This window comes from Oryx dammah, unplaced genomic scaffold, assembly GCF_014754425.2.
Source record: "Oryx dammah isolate SB20612 unplaced genomic scaffold, SCBI_Odam_1.1 HiC_scaffold_20, whole genome shotgun sequence".
Classification (NCBI taxonomy): domain Eukaryota; kingdom Metazoa; phylum Chordata; class Mammalia; order Artiodactyla; family Bovidae; genus Oryx; species Oryx dammah.
Genome location: NW_024070204.1, coordinates 13,102,553 through 13,127,575, shown reverse-complemented (window position 1 = coordinate 13,127,575; position 25,023 = coordinate 13,102,553).

Sequence of the window (25,023 nt, the reverse complement as noted above, 5' to 3'; positions counted from 1 at the left end):
CGTACAGTCCATGGGGTCGCAGAGTTGGACACAACTGAATGACTTTCACGTTCACCACAAAGTGAAGCTCAAAGACACCTGGAGCCCTGATCCTTTAGGGAGGGGAGTCCCACAGTCTCCCTTACCCCATCCCTTTTCTTCTCCTCTCCTCTTTTTTCAAACTTATTGAGATATAATTGACATGCACCCTTATTTAAATGTAAAGTGTACAGTATGTTGATTTCATCCATTTATACACTGCAGTAGATAGCTACCCTAGCGTCTACTAACACCTCCATCACTCACGTAACAGCCATTTCTTTTTTGTGTGGATTGCCGCTCTTGGCTTACTTGATACTCTTGTTCTGCTTCTTTTCAGCTTTCCACGTGTCTTCTTTATCCCTGTGAAGAACTAAAGAGAAATTTTAAATTAGCTCATTGCTTTCCTGACCCACTTACAGGTCAAGGTATTTCTCAGCAGCTCACATTTCAGACACGTTTAGGATGGAACAGGCTTCGGTTCTAGGGGATGGTTAGCAGCCAGCTCCTGAATGAACTTTGAATGAAGAGGGGGTAGAACCCAAGTTTCCTGTGGTTTTTACTCTAGGGTTGGCAGGTTGAACTGCTGGTAAGCCCGTCCACGCCCATTCCAGGTCCCACACGGCAGCAAGTTCACCTTTACCTGCCCCGTAGCCGGGAAGCTACTGGTTCAACCCCTACCATCTGCTGTTTGCCCCAGGAGCAGTTTGGGCAAACAGAGCAGAAGGGCAGGTGGGGCAGGAAAGAACCCTAATTACCTCCGACTAAAAACACAAGGCAAAGATGAAGGACCTCAGATTAGTTTTATAGCAGGTAGCAGTGCCAGCGACAGGCTTGCCCACAGGGCCCACAGGAAACCAGAGAGGAACTGAATTTACCACCCTGGGTACTCATTGGCTCTAACTGGTTTGCTCTGAAGCCAAGTCTCATAAAACATTTCAGCAGCCACTCAGAAAGAAGAAACAGATCATGGAATAAGTGTTACCTTGTCCTATTGCCGAGTACCCCTAGAGTCAAGCACGGAAAAATTTTTTTTCTTTCTTTGTTTCCTTAAACAGAATAGTAACAGACAGCTGTCAGTGACCATAGAAATTCAGCTTCTCTCTCTCTCTCTCTCTTTTTTTTTTTTTTTTTTTGATTGATTTCAGGCTTGTTATGGCAAACTGGGTTAGCTCTCCAGACTCATTCTTCTGCCCGCTGCTCATCTCCTATGGCTTGCCTCCTATGGGCAACTGGAGCCCTTCCATGTACAAAGACAAAACTCAGACCTTCAGTGTGCAGAAGCAGAAACGTGCACAACATTCTAAAGCCCTTTAAATATTTTTCTGAAGGGCTTTCCTCCAAATCTCTATAAATGAAAGCGTTGAAATTGAGAACTGCTGAGATTGCCCTAACTGCAATCCGAGGATTTTCTGGTGGAAATTCACTGCAACAACTTGAAGGTCAGAGGCAACGAGCAGCTTCTGTCATTTGCAGGCAGCTTGAATATAAACAGGGAGAGTCTGACAATCACTGAGTTCCCCATGTAGACAGTCAAGGACAGGGAAGCCTGGCGTGCTGCAGTCCATGCAGTCACAGAGTCAGACATGACTGAGCGGCTGAACAATGTCAACAACCTTGTAGTGATTTTCCTGGGAGAGCCTCATGGACTTTTAATTTCTTCAGTCTCTGCTGATGAAGAAGAGGAAAGGCAAGGAGAGTTCAAGGTGCAACACCCAGGGAAGGGAGCTAGGCAAGGTCCTGGGAGTAGGGGTCTCTTTTTCCTCCCGCAGCCAGTACAAAAGTGCAGTATCCCACGGGGCAGACTGAGGCTTCCGCGTGGGAAAGGAGGAGACCAGCAAATCAGTCCCTAACCAGGGCTGGCCATTAGGATGCCTGCAGGCCTTTCTGACCCTCGTGCTGACCCCTGAGCCAGGGTACAAAGCGATGGATGGAGAATGTCCTAAAGGGCAGAAGGACTTGCCCACTGACGGAAGGCGTCTTGTTCTCACGCTCTTTGGGTATCAGGTGAATCCTCAGTGCAGTCTTCTGACATCCAGGGCATCCCCCTGGGCAGTAGTAGCTCCTGTAATGCAGAAAGACCAGACTTAAACAATATGTTATTCCAGTTACCCTGAAAGGACTGGTACTCTATTTTATAAGCTCTTTTCGTTTAAATCCTTCCCAAATTGGAATCATCCGAGGGGCTTTTGGAAAACAAAATTCCAGACTGCCAGCCCCAGAGATTCTAAGATGCAGATTGGAGTGGGACTGAGGTTTTTGTGGGTTAACGTTTCCAGGCGATTCTGGTGGGCAGATTCTCTGTTTAGAAAGTGGGCTAAAGCTTGGATATAGTTTACATTCTTATGGGTAATTTTTCAGGAATCACCAGGTTAGTGGCCAGAGGTGAGTCACTGACACTCAGATGACTACTATTAAGCTGGCCACCATTTATGAGATGATCATATAAATCGATTAACAAAAATGTGCACACCTCCTGGGCATGTAAAAGAGGATGAACAGACCATGGTAATCGTCTCACTGCATTACTTGGCTGTCATCTCCTCCAAGGGTTATAATTTACTCTTTAGTACAGCAATGAATTGAGTCATCATAAATAAAAACCATAAATTTTGTTGTTGTTTTTGGCTAGAAGTTATAGGCAAAACATACAGTAAATAAGAGTATCTTCAAAAAGAAGATTTTTATTAAGATTTATTAAGCTAGGATATAGCATTTGGGTATACTTGAGTTCCCATAAATAAAAGCATTTTTATATAGAGGATTTAAAATGAATGTTTTGGGGACTGATGGTCCCCCTAGGAAGGTGAGAATCCTTGCTCTGATGTGTGTTGGGTTTGTCATGCAAGCGCAGGTGATGACACCATTGTTTTTAATAAGTAGGACCCTCTCTCACAGTAAAAAACAAACCGTGTACCTAACATGTTGCTGGATCTTAGCTTTCAAAAACTTAGAGCTCACCTCAAAAAAAACCAAAAAACAAAAAACAAACCCAGAATATGATTCATACAATTCCTATGAAATTCTATTTTTGTCATATGATTCAGAAATAGAATTTCCATGAAAAGTGAAAGCATTAGGTGCTCAGTTGTGTCCCACTCTGCAACTCCATGGACTGTAGCCCACCAGGCTCCTCTCTGTCTGTGGGATTCTCTAGGCAAGAATATTGGAGTGGGTAGTCATTTCTTTCTCCAGAGAACTTCCATATGATCCAGCGATTTCATTTCTGGGTATATATATCCAAAAGAAAAGTAAGCAAGTTCTCAGATATTTGCACATTCATGTACACAGAGACATTATTCACAATACCGCAAAGGAGGAAAGAGCCCAACTAGCCATCAACAGATGACTGAATAACCACAGTGTGATATACACTACAATGGGCAATTACTATCTTTAAAAGCAAGGACATTCTGACCCAGGCTGCAACATAGAGGAACCTTGAAGACATTATGCTAAGTGAAAAAAAAAGCCAGTCACAAAAGGACACATTCTGTATGATTCTACTTACATGAGGTACCAAGAGTGATCAAATTCAGAGACAGACTCCCTAGAGCCTATGATCTACAAGAGAAGCCCGCAAGCCACAACTAGAAAAAAGCCTGCATGGAGCAACAAAGACCCAGCACAGCCAAAAAGAAATAAATCTTTAAAAAAAAAAAAAAACACAAAAGCTCTGTCTCCAAATTCAGTCACATTCACGGTACTGGGGGTTAGGACATCAGCATATGAATTTGTGGGTGGGACCTAACACAGCCCATAAAAGCTCTTCTTTCATCCTCCCAAATAGTGAATATATTTCCATCTCCCCCTGCAAGGATCTAAGTCACACCAGGGTGGGAACTTGGTCTCTCCTTGCTGGCACACACATTGCAGTAGGCATGCATTCCATATTTGCTGATGGCTAAGTTCAGAACTGATGCTTTTGAACTGTGGTGTTGGAGAAGACTCTTGAGAGTCCTTTGGACTGCAAGGAGATCCAACCAGTCCATTCTGAAGGAGATCAGCCCTGGGATTTCTTTGGAAGGAATGATGCTGAAGCTGAAACTCCAGTACTTTGGCTACCTCATGCAAAGAGTTGACTCATTGGAAAAGACTTTGATGCTGGGAGGGATTGGGGGCAGGAGAAGAAGGGGACGACAGAGGATGAGATGGCTGGATGGCATCACTGACTCGATGGACGTGAGTCTGAGTGAACTCTGGGAGTTGGTGATAGACAGGGAAGCCTGGCATGCTGCGATTCATGGGATCGCAAAGAGTCGGACACGACTGAGCGACTGAACTGAACTGAAGTTCAGAACTCGTGAAAGGGATGCAGCTTCTTCTCAGCATGAAGTTCTCCGGGGTTAACTCACTCTCCTTCCAGGTAGATGTTAAGTAGAAGTTCTAGTTTCCACCAGAGCCACGCCTTCCTCCTTGGGAGCATTCTCTCTCCTCTCCCTTTCAAGATGATGGGGTTCTGGGATACAGCAGGAGCCCAGGGGCCTCCATGACCCTTTCTCCATGGTTCTTGCTGTCTCCTCGGCAGACAAACGGGTCGATGACTGCATGCTAGAGGCTCCCTCGTGTCCAGCCCTGCCTGGAGCTTGGGGGCGGAGCTGGTGTGCATTGCCCTGGGTCTTGGTCCTCGCCTTCCTGTCCTGTGGGCCCACTGGGTCCCGGTGCTGGCTCCCAGGTCCTCCTGCCATCACGCAGAAGCACGTGGGTTGGCACTCTCCCCTTCCATCTGGGCTTCCCTCGTAGCTCAGTCAGTAAAGAATCTCCCTGCAGTGCAGGAGACCCAGGTTCTATCCCTGGGTCGGGAAGATCCCCTGGAGAAGGAAATGGCAACCCACTCCAGGATTCTTGCCTGGAGAATCCCATGGACAGAGGAGTCTGGTGGGCTACAATCCATGGGGTTGCAAGAGTTGGACATGGCTTAGCAACTAAAGAGAAAGAGAGACACTTCTGTCTGGATGCGTCTCTCCTCTCCTGGCAGGGAACAGGGCCCTGGCCGGAGTGGGGACCGCCTACACGAATGCCCCAGGCTGAGCTTCTAATCGGCCTGATGGAGGCTGGCTGCAGCCCGATACCCACACAAGCCTCAGCATCTGGTCTTCTTCCCAGGCTGCCCCTGGGGAGGCCAGAGCCAGAATTCTGCTCGGGGATTTCCTGCCTTGCTTCTCTCCCCTACTTGGTGTTTCGATTCATCCCCGTCCCCCTGGGATTTTGATCCCGAGAAGCAGTGAACTCTCCTCCCCCTTCAGTCTGTTGGGGCCTCTCTTATCATCGGCCTTCTTCCCTATTTTGGCCTCATTTCTGCTCTTTGTTTTTTTCTCCTGAAGGCCAGGCTGCCAGAAGAAGGAGAAGGAATAAGAGAAACAACCCCCGGGGGAACCAAGAGGAGAATTTATCAGTCAGGATTTCAAAAACAGCTTCCTCGTTACATCATAATGATAGAAACGTTTCGTTTCCTAGTTGCTGAAGGAGAAGTCAACAAGCCAGGGGTGACGGGAGCCCTGCCTCTGTCTGGAATGTTCTGTCTTCCTCTTGTGCCCCCAGGAAAGCTCTGTGGGCAGCCCGCCAAGGTGACCAGGCCATACTGACCCTCAGACTATAATCACAGGGAAACAATGGACCACCCTTCCACCACTGCCCACACCCAAAAGTTAGCTACTGATCACTCTGACCCTTAGTAATGTGAGACCCCAGAATGAGGACTGGAATTTCTAACACGTGTCATTGTGTGCTTAACCCTGGAGGGGGACATTGCTTAGTCCCAGTCTTTCCCTTTCAGCCAGGGATCAAAAGTAGATTTTGTGTGAAGCTAGTGAAGAGTCCTCACTGTACCATGCTGCCCAGGGCTACACTCACCACTCCCACCCTGTTAGAAGCTTCTGGTTTATTCCTGTGGTCAGGACAAGCTGTCTGCAGATCTGCTAGGGGACTCCCCACCCCCAGCCTTCTGGCCAGTGTCCATTGAAAGAAAACCGAGAAGTAGTTCTGTGATGTCATCTGTGGCATCACCTCTCAGGACTGCCTGCTGGTAAGCAGTTACGATACCAGGAGGAGCTCTGGGCACTGTTTCTACTGAGCTTTTGGAGCCTGGAAAGGCTGGTGGGAGTTGTGCAGGCTGGAATCGTCCAGATGGGCATTGCTATTATGCCATACAGTGTCTGCAAAACAGGGCAGAAAATACAATAACCAGCTCTGAGAAAGCATCCCAGTGGGGGTCGTCTATAATTTAAGCATGGCCTGATGATTTTCTTGTGATGGCAAAATGTATTTGTAAATTTAGGTAACACTGCAGCCGACAAAATACTGGGCTTGTGGCCATGCCCTGTGCCCTTGCTGTTGAGAGGATGCTCACTGGGTCTACCTGGGATGTGACACAGAATTTCCATAGTGTTAAGAGGGGAGAGGCCCCCCTGCAAACCCAGGGGTCTGGCGCATAGAGAAAAAACCACAGACTGGACCAAAATAGAGTTTTGTAGAGAGTTTTTTTTTCTGGGCACACTGGCTGCCATCAGACCACCGGTTTGATTTATAACAGAACCCCACTGAATAACCTGTGCAAGTTATTGTTTATTTAAGTATGTGACTCTAGCAGTTGGGAGTGATGCAGACATAACTCATATTGCCATTAACAAAAAAGGAATTCATGGCTCATGTTACTAACACATCTGGGTTGCTTTTGGCTTTTGTTGTTGTTCCGTCGCCCAGTTGTGTCTGACTCTTTGTGACCCCGTGGACTGCAGCATGCCAGGCCTCCCTGTCCTTCACCAACTCCCGGAGCTTGCTCAAACTCACGTCCATTGAGTCGGTGATGCCATCCAACCATCTCGTCCTCTGTCGTCCCCTTCTCCTCCTGCCTTCAATCTTTCCCAGCATCAGGGGCTTTTCTAATAAGTCAGTTCTTCGTCTCTGGTGGCCAAAGTATTGGAGCTTCGGTATCAGTCCTTCCAATGAGTATTCAGGGTTGATTTCCTTTAGGATGGACTGGTTTGTCTAAAGCTTCTGGCTTTAGACATGGCCGAATCTGGTATTTTAACTGTGTCATCATCAGCCTTCCATTTTAATGTTTTTTTTTTCTTTTTGTTCTTAATGGATTTCTCCTCTTATCTTTATTATGTCCTATACAGTCAACAAAAACAAGACCAGGAGCTGACTGTGGCTCAGATCATGAACTCCTTATTACCAAATTCAGACTCAAATTGAAGAAAGTAGGGAAAACCGCTAGACCATTCAGGTATGACCTAAATCAAATCCCTTATGATTATACAGTGGAAGTGAGAAATAGATTTAAGGGCCTAGATCTGATAGATAGAGTGCCTGATGAACTATGGAATGAGGTTCGTGACATTGTACAGGAGACAGGGATTAAGACCATCCCCATGGAAAAGAAATGCGAAAAAGCAAAATGGCTGTCTGGGAAGGCCTTACAAATAGCTGTGAAAAGAAGAGAGGCGAAAAGCAAAGGAGAAAAGGAAAGATATAAGCATCTGAATGCAGAGTTCCAAAGAATAGCAAGAAGAGATAAGAAAGCCTTCTTCAGCGATCAATGCAAAGAAATAGAGGAAAACAACAGAATGGGAAAGACTAGAGATCTCTTCAAGAAAATTAGAGATACCAAGGGAACATTTCATGCAAAGATGGGCTCGATAAAGGACAGAAATGGTATGGACCTAACAGAAGCAGAAGATATTAAGAAGAGTGGCAAGAATACACGGAAGAACTGTACAAAAAAGATCTTCACGACCAAGATAGTCATGATGATGTGATCACTAATCCAGAGCCAGACATCTTGGAATGTGAAGTCAAGTGGGCCTTAGAAAGCATCACTATGAACAAAGCTAGTGGAGGTGATGGAATTCCAGTTGAGCTATTTCAAATCCTGAAAGATGATGCTGTGAAAGTGCTGCACTCAATATGCCAGCAAATTTGGAAAACTCAGCAGTGGCCACAGGACTGGAAAAGGTCAGTTTTCATTCCAATTCCAAAGAAAGGCAATGCCAAAGAATGCTCAAACTACCGCACAGTTGCACTCATCTCACATGCTAGTAAAGTAATGCTCAAAATTTTCCAAGCCAGGCTTCAGCAATACGTGAACCGTGAACTCCCTGACGTTCAAGCTGGTTTTAGAAAAGGCAGAGGAACCAGAGATCAAATTGTCAATATCTGCTGGATCATCGAAAAAGCAAGAGAGTTCCAGAAAAACATCTATTTCTGCTTTATTGACTATTTCAAAGCCTTTGACTGTGTGGATCACAAGAAACTGTGGAAAATTCTGAAAGAGATGGGAATACCAGACCACCTAACCTGCCTCTTGAGAAATCTGTATGGAGGTCAGGAAGCAACAGTTAGAACTGGACATGGAACAACAGACTGGTTCCAAATAGGAAAAGGAGTATGTCAAGGCTGTATATTGTCACCCTGCTTATTTAACTTATATGCAGAGTACATTATGAGAAATGCTGGGCTGGAGGAAGCACAAGCTGGAATCAAGATTGCCAGGAGAAATATCAATAACCTCAGATATGCAGATGACACCACCCTTATGGCAGAAAGTGAAGAGGAACTAAAAAGCCTCTTGATGAAAGTGAAAGAGGAGAGCGAAAAAGTTGGCTTAAAGCTCAACATTCAGAAAACGAAGATCATGGCATCCAGTCCCATCACTTCATGGGAAATAGACAGGAAACAGTGGAAAGTGTCAGACTTTATTTTTGGGGGCTCCAAAATCACTGCAGATGGTGACTGCAGCCATGAAATTAAAAGATGCTTACTCCTTGGAAGAAAAGTTATGACCAACCTAGATAGCATATTCAAAAGCAGAGACATTACTTTGCCGACTAAGGTCCATCTAGTCAAGGTTATGGTTTTTCCTGTGGTCACGTATGGATGTGAGAGTTGGACTGTGAAGAAGGCTGAGCGCCGAAGAATTGATGCGTTTGAACTGTGGTGTTGGAGAAGACTCTTGAGAGTCCCTTGGACTGTAAGGAGATCCAACCAGTCCATTTTAAAGGAGATCAGCCCTGGGATTTCTTTGGAAGGAATGATGCTGAAACTGAAACTCCAGTACTTTGGCCACCTCATGTGAAGAGTTGACTCATTGGAAAAGACTCTGATGCTGGGAGGGATTGGGGGCAGGAGGAGAAAGGGACGACTGAGGGTGAGATGGCTGGATGGCATCATGGACTCGATGGACATGAGTCTGAGTGAACTCTGGGAGGTGGTGATGAACAGGGAGGCCTGGCATGCTGAGATTCATGGGGTCGTAAAGAGTCGGACACGACTGAGCGACTGAACTGAACTGAACTAAACTGATACAACAAATTTGGAGAAGGCAATGGCACCCCACTCCAGTACTCTTGCCTGGAAAATCCCATGGATGGAGGAGCCTGGTAGGCTGCAGTCCACGGGGTTGCTAAGAGTCGGACACGACTGAGCGACTTCACTTTCACTTCACTTTCATGCATTGGAGAAGGAAATGGCAACCCATTCCAGTGTTCTTGCCTGGAGAATCCCAGGGACGGGGGAGCCTGGTGGGCTGCCATCTATGGGGTCGCACAGAGTTGGACACAACTGAAGCTACTTAGCAGCAGCAGCAGCAGCAGCAGCAGCAACAACAAATTAGGAAAATGATCAGTATCACTTGGGTTTGCAGGACCTCTTTCATTAGATAAAAGTCAGGGAGGGACTTCCCTGATGGTCCAGTGGTTAAAAATCTGCCTTGCAATGCAGGGGTGGTGGTGGCGGAACTAAGATCCCATGTGCTCTGGGGTAACTAAGCCCTTTCCGCAACGAAGATCCTGCATGCTGTAACCCGATGCAGCCAAATAGGTAAATAAACATTTCTTTAAAAGTCAATGAAACTAGTACGATGGTCTTTGTTTCTAAATAAACATTCTCCAATTAAAGGAACCAGAATGCCTTAGAGAAATGGCTGGGATGGGGAAAACACAAGATGAACCTGAAGCATCTTTAGTAGCAGAAAGTAAGCAAGTCCAAAACAAACAAACGTAGGAGTATGTCAAAGGGACACAGGAGCCAAGCAAAAAGAGCTCCCAGTGACTAGAGCTGGGACAATTTGCACAACAGATTAGGGCATGTTCAACAAGCAATCTAATAAACAGCCATTCTAATTATAAATATTAACACTTTAAAGCACATGGAAACAACTTAGAGTTTAGGAAATAAGACATCAGATTGTAAATCCATCTATACAAAATGTGCATAGGATAAATAGTAAACGATCATAAATATCCAAAATGTCAAGAGGGGTCATGTTAGTGATTGAATTCCTTCTTAGTTTCTGCAATACTGTGTTACTTTTACACAATTTTTTGAAAGATTAAATTCATAACGTAAATAATCACTCACTGATTGCTTTTAAGACTATAGATATTCTTGTCTGAGATTTGCTTCAAGACCTGTTTATCTATAATCAATTTCTGTGGCAGACTTTGAAGTATAAATCTATGTTGTGCCCGATGACATGTCAGAAAACTCCAGAAAGAAAAGGGCACCCTCCTACATTACTGGTGGGAATATAAGTTGGTGCAGTCACTATGGAAAACAGTATGAAGATTCCTCAAAAAACTAAACATGGAGTTACCATATGCTCCAGCTATCCCTCTCCTGGGCATATGTCCCTATAAAACTACAATTCGAAAAGATACACACACCCCCGTGTTCATAGCAGCAACATCCACAACAGCGGAGATGTAGAAACAGCCTAAACGTCCATCAACAGGTGAATGGATAACGACATGGTACAGAGACACAATGAAATACTACTCAGGCACAAAAAAGAATAAAATATGCCATGCACAGCAACAAGGATGGGCCTATTGCACCAAGTGAAGTAGGTCAGAAAGAGAAAAACAAATACCATATGATATCACTTATATGTGAAATCTAAAATATGACACAAGGGAATTCCCTGGCAATCCAGAGTCTTAACCACTGTATAGAGCATGGGTTTGATCCCTGGTCAGGGAACTAAGATTCTGCATGTCACATGGCATAGCCATATATATATATATATATAAGTTCACAAACAAACTTACCCATGAAAAAGAAACAGATTCATAGACATAGAGAACAGACAGGTGGGAGGGACAGATTGGGAGTTTGGGATTAGCAGATGCAAACTATTATGTATAGAATGCACAAACAACAATGTCCTACTATACAGCACAAAGAACTATTTTCAACATTCTTTAATAAATCACAATGGAAAAGAATATGAAAAGTATATATGTGTGTGTGTATATATATAAAGACACACATATGTATAACTGAGTCACTTTGCTGCATACCAGAAACGAATACAACATTGCAAATCAGCTATGACAATAGCAAAGACAATGTTAGTTGCTTAGGCATGTCTGGCTCTTTGTGGCCCCATGAACTATAGCCCACCAGGTTCTTCTGTCTGTGGAATCTCCAGGCAAGAAGAGTGGAGTGGGTAGCCATTCCCTTATCCGGGGGATCTTCTTGACCCAGGGATCGAACCCAGGTCTCCTCCATTGCAGGTGGATTCTTTACCATCTGAGGTACCAGGGAAGCCAAATTAACTATTCTTCAATAAAATAAATTTTAAAAAAAGAAACTCCAGAAGTACTTAGCATCCCCTCTGAAATCCAACTGCCATCTTTGCCACTGGACAGATGGACACCCCTTCACTTTGAGGGTGCATTTTCTCATCATAAAGGATCTTCAGGAGTGAAGGAAACGTGAGACAGGGGTAAGGAGAGCAGCTGAGCTGAACCAGGCTCCAGAAGCATCAGCTTGGGGGAGGGAACATGAGTGGAGATTGTCACCCACGTGAGACAAGCATGGCAGGGCTTGCTGAGTATGTGAAAGTGAAAGTCACTCAGTAGTGTCTGACTCTTTGCAACCCCATGGGTCATACTGTCCATGGGATTCTCCAGGCCAGAATACTGGAGTGGGTAGCTGTTCCCTTCTCCAGGGGATCTTTTGACCCAGGGATTGAACCCAGATCTCCTACATTGCAGGTGGACTTTTTACCAGTGGAGTCACAAGGGAAACCCAAGAATAGCGGAGTGGGTATCCTGTCTCTAGGGGATCATTCCCAATCCAGGAATCAAACCAGGGTCTCCTGCATTGCAGGCAGGTTCTTTACCAACTGAGCTATCAGGAAAGCCCAGAATTCGAGTTCTCTGCCAAGAGGAGGTGATCAGTCTCCAATCCTCTTAGCTGAGGCTGAGGGCCTTCGACCAGATTCCTGCATCCAGGACCCAGGGACTAGAAAAAATGGGGAGGATAAGAAGGGTTAAGGAGAGGAAAGAGAGAGGGAAGGGAAGTCAATAAAGTCTCTTGTTCCTCACCCGGTCAGGGCACTCTGGCCAGTTGTCCAAGTCAGGAGGAGCAGGGACAGAAGTGTCCCAAGTTGTGGCCGCTGGGTCTGGTCCAGGCAAGCTGGCCCCTGAGTACCCCGAGTGGTCAGGATGTCAGTCACAGTGAAGAAGAGTCCCCAGCAGAGTTGCCATTTGTTGCAGGAAGGGGGACCCCTTCCAGGGCCCAAAACTGGGCTCTTGTCTAACACTTGGAAATGAAGTGTCCTAGGAGACACATGTGCTGACGAAGCAAGAGATTTTACTGGGAAAAGGCACCCAGGTGGAGGGCAGTAGGGTGAGGGAACCCAGGAGAAAGGAAAGTTCTGTCAGTGTTTCCCAGTGAGAGGCATAACCCTGAGGCTTTCCCTTTTAGGTCAAATGCCAAGAAATAAATCCCACTTAAAGTATCACGTTAGTACGTGAGGGGAAGCCAAGTGTAGTGCATGATGTCAGCGGGAACTCACCATAAATAACACACAGCTTAGAGACTCTGGGGCTTGGCCAGTCTGAGTGTTTCCTCCGCTGCAGCTGCTAGAGAGTCTGGCTTATAAACCATCAGCACACCACAGGAAATGCAGACAAACACTGAGAAAATCCACTGGGACAAAGTAGACCTCTAACCTGTGAACTGCCTGAGGCCGGAAGTCTGGTATTCCGAGAACATGTTACGGGAGAAATAATGTCCTAGGCAGCCCCCAGGAGCCTACCCGACCCTCTTGGTCCGCCCTAGGAGTGGACCAAGTTACTTATGTGATTTAAAAAATGAAAGTAGCATTTATTGAAATGAATGAAGCTGAGGCCGGGAGAGATGGGGTCCCGGTGGTAGAGCAGAACAGACCTAAGGTGATCCATCTCAGTTTCTCCCTCTAGAACCCACATGTTTGAAGAACAGTGGGTTGGATTTATAGAGAATTTATAGAGGAAGTAGAGAGTGAAATGGCTTCTTTCTTATACAGCTTGGAAGGGAACTGTGGGCCCTAGCAAGGACTTCAGTAACCAAACCACTGACTCTCTGCAAGGTCTGCTCTGCCTTGGAGGTGTGTGTCTCTGTGCCTCCCTGTATGGATTTGTGTAGATGTATGATGTATACACAGTTGTCCCATCGCACCTGGCTGCAATAAATGATCCCTTCATTTTTTAAATTATATAAGTAACTTGGTCCACTCCTACTAGAGAAATGTCCAAAAAAAAATCATGAACACTGGAATAACGGCAGAATTAGCAGGCCAGAATAACTGCATTTAAGAGGATGAAGTTTTCAAATGGGTTTATCTATTTAAAGCCAAAACACACACAAAGAACAGACAGCTGGAAGTCCTCCCCTTGGACACTCAGCCACTGTGTCCCCTCCCCAGCATTTTGCATCTTTCTGTCTGAATTCCACCCCAGGGTGTGCACGCACATAAATGTTTAGAGTCGCCCTTTTCCTTTTATATTTGAAATGCAAACAGGAACACTTTATACCCCATTCTACATCTTGCTTTAAAAAATACCTATCTATCGTCTATCTTCTAGATCATTCCATATCATTTCTAACTCATTTCCTCAGAGAATGAGATTCCTATAACCAACAGAAAGTCTGGGGAACACATGTCATGAGATACTCTGTTTTTAAAGGCTATCTCCAAGTCAACGTATTTATCGTGTTTGAATGATAGCATAGCAGCCCTTCCAATCTCAGTGCTGTTAAACTGGACAGAACAAAACGTGTTGGGGTCATCATTTATCAACTTACAAACAGTGACTTCCAAAACCCAGGGGCAACATGAAGCTAGAGAGACGAGTTTTAACATCAAGGATGTTCAAAAGCATCCATGAGTGAAATGCCAAGAGCCAGCCCATCCCTGGTAGAGGGTGAACAGTGTCAGAACTGAGCTGAACTGTAGGACACCCAGTTGTCTGAGAACTGCTTGGTGGAGTGGAAGGAACCTCAGACCTCAGAATTGGGTGCAGAGTCTTGGGTCCACCTTCGCAGCTGCTGAGGCACCCAGAGGCTGGGCGGTGGGCACTCCTGGGCACGTTCAGCCTTCGCTGAAAGCCTCGTGGCTGGAGGACACGTGAGGAAGGGCCGCACCTTGTGTGCGGCTCCACACCAGCCCACGAGGTGCTTTGGCTGAGGTGACGGGGGACCTCAGGTCCTGCCAGTGAGCCTGCAGCTTAGGACACAGGCTGATGGCACCCCATCCTTGGGGGAAGGGTCTCACACTAAGCACATGACTACCTCCTGCCACGCAGGGGTGATGTTTCAGTTTGGCTTTAGGTTCTGATATGGTGCGAAGAGAGACAGTAAAATCTAAAGGAAAGGGGCCCGATGACAGCCCATGGAAAGGTTCCAGGGACCTCCTTCATGGAAAACAGGAAACATTTTCAAGGATTTTACAAGGAGCCTTCTCCAAATAAAAGCAGGGTTTTACAAACACCACCCTGGTTGGAAGAGTTTCCATCGGGGACTAGTGGGGCTCTGTTTGGGAAATGACCCTCCCCCGCCCCTTCCCCACCCCACCGCCTTCCCCTGTTTTCTCTCCCAAAGCCTGTGCCTGCAGACGCGGTCAGGCCCAGCACTGCCCACTCAGAGATCAAGACCCCACCACCATCGGAGAGTGCCCCTGGGCGCCAGGACCTGGCCGGTACTCCTCTGTGCACAGGTAGATCATTTCCACTCCAGAGGTTAGGAGGCTGAACGGTTGTGCCTGTTTGCCCTGGACTGAGGGGGTTCCTGGGGCGCTAAACCAGGAAACACCCCAGGCAAACGGGTCCTCCCCTAATATGAAATCAAGACAAAAAAGATGACCCCACTGCCCTGGTGGTCCAGTGGTTGAGACTCTATCCTTCCACTGCAGGATGCATGGGTTTGAGCCTTGGCCAGAGATCTAAGATCCTGCATGCAGTGTGGTCAAAAAAAGCAAAAAGAAAAGATGTCCACCCCCCCGCCTCCATTCACTTCTGTTCACCCGATGTCCTGGACCCTCCTGTAGGACTTCACTGAAACCACTGACACCACTTTTTCACAGACTGGTCTCTCCAATCTTTGGTTGTCTTTTTTTTTTTTTTTTTTTTAAGGTGGAATAATTTTTAAAGTCTTTATTGAATTTGTTACAACATCATATCTGTTTTCTTAGCTCCCTGTCCAGGGATAGAGTCTATGCCACCTGAACTGGAAGGCAAAGTCTTAACCAGTGGACAGCCTGGGAAGTCCCTCTTTGGTTGTCTTAACTAATAAAATTCCTTCGCCAAATTACACCTTGCCGTTAATAGGACTTCTACCCAAATAAAAACATAAAGCTCAAATTCTAATTTTTTTCTAAAAAAAATTTTTTTTTGTACAAGTCAAGCTGATGAGTGGGATATGCAAGCCTGAAGTGTTATAACTGACTGGGCACTAGGCTTTCACTATCAAACATTTAATTGCAATTTCATCACCAATTCAGCAAAGAAGGGATACAGGAAGAGATGGGGTGGGAAGCCTTCTGCTGCTGTTGGGTGGTGAAGGCCACCTCGTTTCCTACTCCCAAGGCCCTGGCTAACTGGATATTCTGGTAACATATTTCCTAGAGTTTCCTCTCTGGCCAAGGACTTCGATTTCCTTCCAAACTGTCACTATAATTTATGGACTAAAAACTCTCCTCTCGCAGGACGTTGTTCGATGCGCTGTGTACAAGGGCTCTGTCTTGTTTATCACGCAAGACTAACAAAGCCTGGCGTGTTTACTCGCTGGGAGAAACCGGGCTGGGCCACGACGGGACAGAGCCAGGAGACCCGGGGGCTCCTCTGACTCACCACTGCTCCGCTCTCTGACTTTGTCCTCTTCCTTGTCCCTGCTCCAAAATAACCCCAACCGTGTATGTCAGGACATGCAGGCTGGAGAGACGCCATGCCGTTCTGGGTGCCGTCCCACCCTTATCTTTGTCATTTCTAAACCCCTGCACTGATGGGTGAAAAGCGAGACTTCATTTCTGCGTCTGTGGTTTTGATGCTAATGAACGGACCCTCAGAGGCCTATACAGTAAAGCACAGCAAAGCTTTTCACCTGCAAATGCGCCGCTCAGACCTTCCTGAGTGTCCGCAGCGCTGGGGATCTTGCTAAAATGCAGGTTCTGATTCAGTGCCACTGAGATGGGGCCTGCCATTCTGCAGTTCTTTCTTTCCTGAGGCTGAAATAGATTTGATTCTTTATTCCTCGTGTTAGTAGATAGGCACGCACAGACATACTAGGTCATGAATGAAGGAACGAGAAGTCACGGGCTAATGCAAAGACTCAAGATACGTCCTCGGTCTGTGGATTTCTTTCATTACCTCTGTTTCCATCGTTTTCCATGGTTTCGTGCAGCAGTGAATTTCAGGTCTTGAGCAGGATGCTGTCTGAAGTTCTTTTCTACCACGTGCATTTCTACATTGGCCGCTGTGGTTGTACATGCATCGCACAAGTGAGAACCCGCATGGAGCACTTTACTTTTGGCTAAAAGCAGGAAAGAATGACTGCAGTTAATAACCCAGGCAGGAAATGACATTCTGCATCTCTGACCAGCTCCCTGGTGCTGCTGCTGGCCCAGGGACCACATTTTAAGCTGCGATGGAGTTGAGCGTGACACGGGCCCAGGACTGAGAGGGCCAGGATGAAGTTAACAATCAAATTCCTCATGAGGCTCCAGTAGAACTAAACACCTATGATTGTTCTGTAGACCACGGATTCTACAGTTTGTGAGCTTCTGTTTCTTCACCAGGTAACAGGATTAATTATGCATGGTTATGAGGATTAAATAAAAATAACATTTCCTACAGTCAGGGGTCCACACATACTGTCTCACATGGTGCTTTTTCTTTTTTGTTGGATTTATTTCTGGTGATTTTTCCAAATCTACACAACGACCTTATTGATTTAATAAATAAATAGTATAATATTCCCTTGTGTGAAGGTACTTATTCAATTGATCCCATATGAATAATCCTTTAATTTGGTTTATATCTATCATTGGAGGTGTACAGAATGCCCCAATCACTGGCATTTTCAAGGCCCCCAAAGTGACAGTGGAGACCTCATGTTCATCCTCCCTGGTATCCTGTGGAACTCTCTGAGTGCTGGCCTGGGGTGAGGCATCACACAAATTGATGTTAATCTAGTTAACTGACCTAAACCATACATGTCCCAAGTGGAAGTTAATGAAAGGGAAATTTAGGGAAAAAATGTTCTTAAGGCAACAGTAATATCATTTTCTGAATAACAGGCCTATGTCTCCAGCCTCTGTCTCAACACTCACCAGCTGCTCTGCTTTGTTTTTTTTTAAAAAATTATCTATTTTGGGGGGTGGCATCAGGTGTTATTGCTGCAGCTGGACTCTCTAGTTGTGGCTCTTGGGCTTTTGCCTCATGGCATATGGGATCTTAGTTCAGTGATCAGGGATCAACCTCTTGTCCCCTGAGCTGGACAGTGAAAGTGAAAGTCACTCAGTCAGGTCTGACTCTTTGCAACCCCATGAACTATGCAGTCCGTGGAATTCTCTAGGCCAGAATACCGGAATGGGTAGCCTGTCCCTTCTCCAGGGGGTTTTCCCAAACCAGGTATTGAACTGGGGTCTCCTCCATTAGAGGCAGATTCTTTACCAATGGACCACCAGGGAAGTCCTTGCCTTTCTTAACAGGAAAGTTTTAATACCTCTGACATCAACATTCTAATGATTCTCTGACTGCTGGGTCCAGCCCAGGCCTTTCTCATTGGCACGAGCCATTTACTGGGGGTATGAATTCCAGGATCTTCTCCATGCATTGATACTCTCTTTGAATCCTGGCACAACCTAAAAAACCAAAAAAAAGATAAAACTAAGCTGTCCCACGCTGGGTTGTCTGTCCTCGTCAGTCCCAGTGTCAACCCATCTTGACAGTTGGTCACATAAGAGCTCTTTCTGCTTCCTCACTCTCCCCCAGGGTTGCTTGGGCTCTTCTTAGGACTCTGCATTTGCATATGAATTTTAGAAATGGCTTGCTGATTTTCACAAAAAACCTGCTGGGGCATGACTGGGGCTGTGTTAAACCTATGCATGAATTTAAGCAGAACTGACATATTTCCAATATCGAGCCATCCTATTTACAAATGTGTTATTTCCCTCCATTAATTAGTACTTTAAAAATTTCTCGCTGACATTTTGTAGCTTTCAGTGAAGAGAAGCTTTTGGTGCAGCTTCTGTTAGATTTCTCCTAGGTACTTTATTTTTAAAAAATATTATTGGAAATGAGTTGCTTTTCTTTCACAAAGTACCGGGCTACCTAACCCCCGAACTGCCCAACCCCAAATCCTTGCTTTCATGAGTTATAGTTGCTTAAAAAATTGTTCTTAAAACTCAAACTGAGCAATAGTTTCCTTGTTTCTGGTTTATTCATCCACTCTGAAACATGAGCGCCTTGGGGACATTGGTGACCACTGATGGAATAAGATTTCATAATCATTCCCAACTCTATGTAGACAATTAGAATTTCCTCAGGGTGGCTCAGATGGTAAAGAATTCTCCTGCAATGCTGGAGACCTGAGTTTGATCCCTGGGTTGGGAAGATCCCCTGGAGAAGGGAATGGCAACCCACTCCATTATTCTTGCCATGGAGAGGGGAGAGGGGAGTTTTTCGGGCTACAGTCCATGGTGTCGAAAAGACATGACTGAGTGAATAACACTTTCACTTTCACAGGAATTGAAGTGCTCCCAAGGAAGAAAAAGCCCAAGAACTATGGAAAAGAACCCATTTGCAGAAGTCAGAGACAGACAGGGAAGGTTCTAACCATGCTGATGGACATGCGATGGTCAGATCACCCTTGGCTTCTCAGCTTCTCAGCTCCTTCTTAGAAGGTTCTGAATCAGAGGGAAGGGTATCTCTGGTCCCTGCAGCTTTGTCTGTGGGGTGTTCATGGTTCCAGGGATGCTTGTTCTACTGGTCTGGGGAGGCAGAGGGCTGGTCATCCTCAAACACCAGTGCTGGACCAGCTCAGCCCCTGGCTGTAGAAACATGTTCAATCTGCCTGCTTTCCAAACTTGGGAGCACTTTAGGATGTGAGATGCAAATGTGTGGAATTGGAAATTCTTGCCTACGGTTAGGACTTCAATACCATTTTGCTCAATGGCAAGTCCAGAATCTGTCCATTTCAATCATGGGCCAGAACTGACAATTACCATTTCTTGGGGAAGCGAGCAAAGATGTCTTCCTGCGGTGTGACTATGCTAAGTAAAGAGCAGGTGCAGCCAAACTTCCCATGGCTGGAAACCTGCTTCCAGATCTCTAAGTGAGAGACCGAAGCTATCTGCTCAGCAGTTGTTTTTTTTTCCCAACAAAAGATCACAGCTTTATTCAGCATGAGCTTTCAACCACCCCTGGGCAGGATGGCACTTTAATATGAAGAGATATTAGGAGTCTCAGATGTGTATATTATTGCACTGAAAATCTTGGTCCAACGCAGTGAATACTCAGGTTGAATTGTGGTGGAAACTCTCATTTGTGTAAATATCTTCAAGGCAAAGATGGGCGACACCTATACTTTTGAGCAAAGTTGGTTTATTGCTGGTTGCCAAAAAGGAGAATGTCCACCATGGGAAACTGTAGGGCATTTCAGGAAGAGGTTGTTTCCAGTTTTCAGCTATTACCAATAAAGCAGTTATGAACATTAGTATATGTCATTATTCGCATATAAGGTTTCACTTCTCGAGGGGTAGAATGGCTGGATCATATGGCGGGGTAGGCTCCAGCCCTTTTTTTCTCATAATTACTTTGCTTACCTTCCAGGCATTGTTTACCTCTTCCCGGCCTGGGCAACCATTAAACCTAAAAGAAATGACAGCCAGGCTTTCTGGCAAAAGATCAGATGCCATCTAAAGGCAATACCAGGCCACATTAGTTCTCCACAATGCCATTAAAAGTGAAGGACACAGTTATGTATTTAAATGACACATGGAACCCAGTGCAAGGAAACAGTCTTTTCCATTTAGTGTCACAGATCTTCATTTTTTTTTAAGATCTTCATTTTTTTAAATTAATAAACCTATGCTCTTTTTTTATTGGCACCTGCAAAATGATATAACAGCCCTATGAAAAGCCTTTTTTCAAACACAGCAATTTTTTAAGCAAATATTAAAGAATTTTAGGTTAATCATAGAAGCATGCAGTCCCACCCATACAAATATAAAAATCCGAAGCTGGTGCCCTCATTAAAAATAACCTGCAGAGTCACTGGGCCCACAGAGTCAATACATTATAATACAAGGCAGAAGCTGGCCAGATGTTTGGCAGATAGTTTAAGGCATTACTCACAGGGGTTACGTTAGCATAAGGATGACTCAAGACTTTCCACCTTAGCAGAGCAAGTCCTAACTCTAAGCTGGATTGTGGTCCAGTAGGAAACAGGGGTCATGAGTACAATGTCCTCTGTAGGTAATGGCACATGGGTTAGCTTTCAGGGCTTCCCTGGTGGCTCATTGGTAAAGAATCTGCCTGCAATGCAGGAGACCCAGGTTCGATCCCTGGGTGGGAAAGATCCCCTGGAGGAGGAAATGGGAACCCATTCCAGTATTCTTACCTGGAGAATCCCATGGAATCCCAGAGGAGCCTGGCGGGCTACAGTCCATGGGGGTCACAAAAGAGTCGGATACAACTTAGTGACTAAACAACAATGACAAAGTGGTTTGCTTTCTAGGGTAGCCTGCAGCCCGCTGGATCCAAGTACTCAGGACGCTGATCCCAACTAGCCAGAGGGACCCAGATGCCCTTGGGAACCAACCCATGAAATCTGGCTTTCCCCTTCCAGGGAGAAGGACTTCCCTGGTGGCTCAGATGGTAAAGCATCAGTCTACAATGTGGGAGACCTGGGTTCAATCCCTGGGTCGGAAAGAGTCCCGGGAGAAGGAAATGGCAACCCACTCCAGTACTCTTGCCTAGAAAACCCCATGGACAGAGGAGCCTGGTACAGGCTACCATCCATGGGGTCGAAAAGAGTCAGACACAACTGAGTGACTTCACTTTCACTTTCTTCCAGGAAGAAAGTTTTCCTGACTTTGCCGTGATGGAGTTGGGCCTGGAACAGGCCTCTGGGGTGTGGGGCCCAAGGGAACAATGGAGCAACGGGGTGCAGTCTGGGGCCGGGACTGGTGAGTGCTGGCAAGGGAGGAGCCCCTGAGGATGGACCCCTGGGTTCCCCCCTTGGCCCCCCACTGCTGACCCCGTCCCGGCCTCACGCTGGCCGAGCTGGGGAACAGGGAAGAGGCAGGCAGGAGCTGGACTGGATAGGGAGCTGGCCTGGGCTGTGCGGAGAGCCTCCAGTGGGCAAAGGATGGAATTCTGGCTCTGAGTCAGAGGTAAGGGTATTCTTGGGGTGACCCCCGGTCCCCATAGTTTTGTCTGTATGGTGTTTATGGTTCCAGGGAAGCCTGTCCTGTGGTTTGGGGAGGGAGAGGGCTGGTCATCCTAAAACACCAGTACTGGCCCCAGCTAGGCCACTGGCTGGCTAGGAGAAGGACAAGACATTAAAAAAAACTTTTGACTTTGAAATAATTTTAAGCATACAGAAAGTTGCAAAGATAGAACAGGGAGGTCCCTTATACCCTTATGTAGTTTGGTTATATTTTAGGTATCTATAGTGTAATGTCACAACCAGCAAACTGACATCGGTACAACAGATGTGTTCGGTTCCATGCCCTTTTATCACATGTGTGGATCTGTGGAACTACCATTGCAATCAAAACGCAGAACAGTTCCATCACAAGAGTCCCCTCCCCACCACCCCCAGCCCCCAGTAAGCACTAAGCTGTGGCCCCCTCTGTAACTTTGTCATTTAGAACATGTTCTATAAATGGATAAATACTGTATAAATACAGTATGTGGGGGCTTCCCTGGTGGCTCAGACTGTAAAGAATCTGCATGCAATGCAGGAGACTTGGGTTTGATCCCTTGGTCAGGAAGATCTGCTGGAGAAGGCGACGCCAGTATTCTTGCCTGGAGAATCCCATGACCAGAGGAGCCTGGCCCACTACAGTCTATGCGGTCACAAAGAGTTAGACACAACTGAGAAACTAATGGAACTTTCCTGATGGCTCAGCGGGTAAAGAATCTGCTTGCAGTGCAGGAGACCCAGGTTCGATCCCTGGGTTGGGGTGATTCCCTGGAAAAGGAAATGCCAACCCACTCCAGTATTCTTGCCTAAGAAATCCTATGGACAGAGGAGCCTGGCAGGCTACAGTCCAAGGGGTCACAAAGAGTTGGACAGAACTGAGTGACTAAGCATGAGAACAGCTAACATGCACACATACAGTGTGTACCTCTGAGCTTGGCTTTTTCCACCCAGTCTAAATCCCTTGAGATCCATCCAAGTTGCTGTATGTCTCAGTAGCTTGCTGCTTTTCATTGTTAAGTAGGATTCCAGAGAGTGGATGAACCACAGTTTGTTTAGCTGTTCACTTATTGTAGGACAGGTATTGTAGTTGTTCCTGGCTTGGGGTTATTAGAAATAAAGGGACCATGAACAATTTTGTATGGCTTTGTGTATGCACATCCATTTGCACTTCATTCCTGGGTAGATGCCTAGGGATGTGACTGCCGAGTTGTGCAGAAGATCCCCTGGAGGAGGGCGTTGTAACCCACTCCAGTATTCTTACCTGGAAAATCCCATGGACAGAGGAGCCTGGTGGGCTACAGTCCATGGGGTTGCAAAGAGTTTTTAAAGAAACTGCCAAACTGTTTTCCAGAATGATGGTATCACGTTACATTCTCATTAGCCACGTGTGAGTTACCCCATTTCTCTGTCTTCACCAGCATTTGGCGTCAGCACTAGTTTTCCTTTTGCTGTTGGACTGGGGGTCCTAGTGGTGTTAACTCACCAGCGTCTCACGTTGCTGTTCCTCAGTCACTAGTAATGTTGACTCACCTTTCCAGGGCTGCTTGTCATCCATGCAATCCTCTTAGACTTTGGATTGCAGTCCTTTGTCTGTGACTTCTGGGAGCCAATGTCCTTTAAAAAAAATAGACTTACTTTTCAGAGTAGTTTTAGGTTCACAGCAAAATAGACCAGAAAGGAAAGACTTTTCATATACTCCCCTTTTTCAAACACACACAGCCTCCCTGACTAGTGACATCTCTCACCAGAGAGGTGCACTTGATACAAATGACCCAGCTACGTGGATACTTTATCATCACCCAAAGTCCAGCTTTATTTCACTTTTGGTGTTGTACATGCTATATCTGGGGGCAGATGGGGCCCAAATATAGTGACATATGTGAGTATATGTGACATACAGTGAGTATAGTGACATGGAGGGCTTACCTGGCGGCTCAGCGGTGAAGAATCCGCCTGTGATGCTAGAGCAGCAGGAGATGCAGTTTCAATCCCTGGGTCAGGAAGATCCCCTGGAGCAGGGCATGGCAACCCACTCTAGTATTCTTGCCTGGAGCATCCCATGGACAGAGGAGCCTGGCGGGCTACAGTCCATGGGTCGCAAAAAATCGGGCATGACTGAAGCGACTTAGCATGCACATATGCACACAGTGACATATGTCCATGGTTATAGTATCATGCAGGGCAGTTTCACTTCCCTGAAAATCCTCTGAGCTCTATCTGTTCATTCTTCCCTACCCTTTAACCCCTGGCAACCACTGATCTTTTTACTGCCTCCCTAGTTTTGCCTTTTCCAGAACATTATATAGTTGGAATCATATCATATACAGCCTTTTCATACTGTCTTCTTTCTTCTCCCCTGGTGGCTCAGACAGTAAAGAAACTGCCTGCAATGCAGGAGACTCAGATTTAATCCCTGGGTGGGGCAGATGCCCTGGAGAAGGGAATGGCAACCCACTCCAGGATTCTTGACTGGAGAATTCCATGGACAGAGGGGCCTGGAGGGCTACAGTCCATGGGGTCACAAGAGCCAGACATGACTGAGCAACTAACACTTTCACGTAGTTGGAATCATACCCTAGACAGCCTTTTCATACTGCCTTCTTTCAATTCATATTATGCATTTAATGTTTTTCCAATTCATGGCTTGACAGCTCATTTCTTTTTATTGCTGAGTAATAGTCTATGTCTGGGTGTGCCACTTATTGAAGGATGTCTTGGTTGCTTCCAAGTTTTAGCAATTATGAATAAAGCTGCTATAAACATCGGTGTGCATATTTTTGTGTGGACATGTTTTCAAAGCCTCTGAGTAAATATTAAGGAACAGGACTGCAGGGTTGTGTAGTAAAGTATGTTTAGTTTTGTAAGAAACTGCCATACTGAAGACAGGAAGTTAGGAATTGTTGGCACAGAGGCGGTGTGGTATGTTAAAAAATGACCCTCCATTAGGCATCTATGTCCTAATCCCTGGATTATGAATGTCGCCTTACACGGCAAAGATACAATTCGGCGAAGGACCTTGAGCTAGGGTGTTTCTTCTGGATTACGTGAGTCTGAAATGCCATCACAAATGTCCTTACAAAAGAGAGCCAGGGACTTCCCTGCTGGTCCAGTGGTTAAGACTTCACCTTCCAACACAGCGGGTGTGGTTTCAATCCCTGGTTGAGGAGCTAAAATCCCACATGCCTCCTGGCCACCCACCCCCCAAAAAAAAACATAAAATAGAAACAATACTGTAAAATTCAATAAAGACTTTAAAAAAGAGAGAGTGGCAGAGATTTTATACACACAGATGAGAAGGCAGTCTGA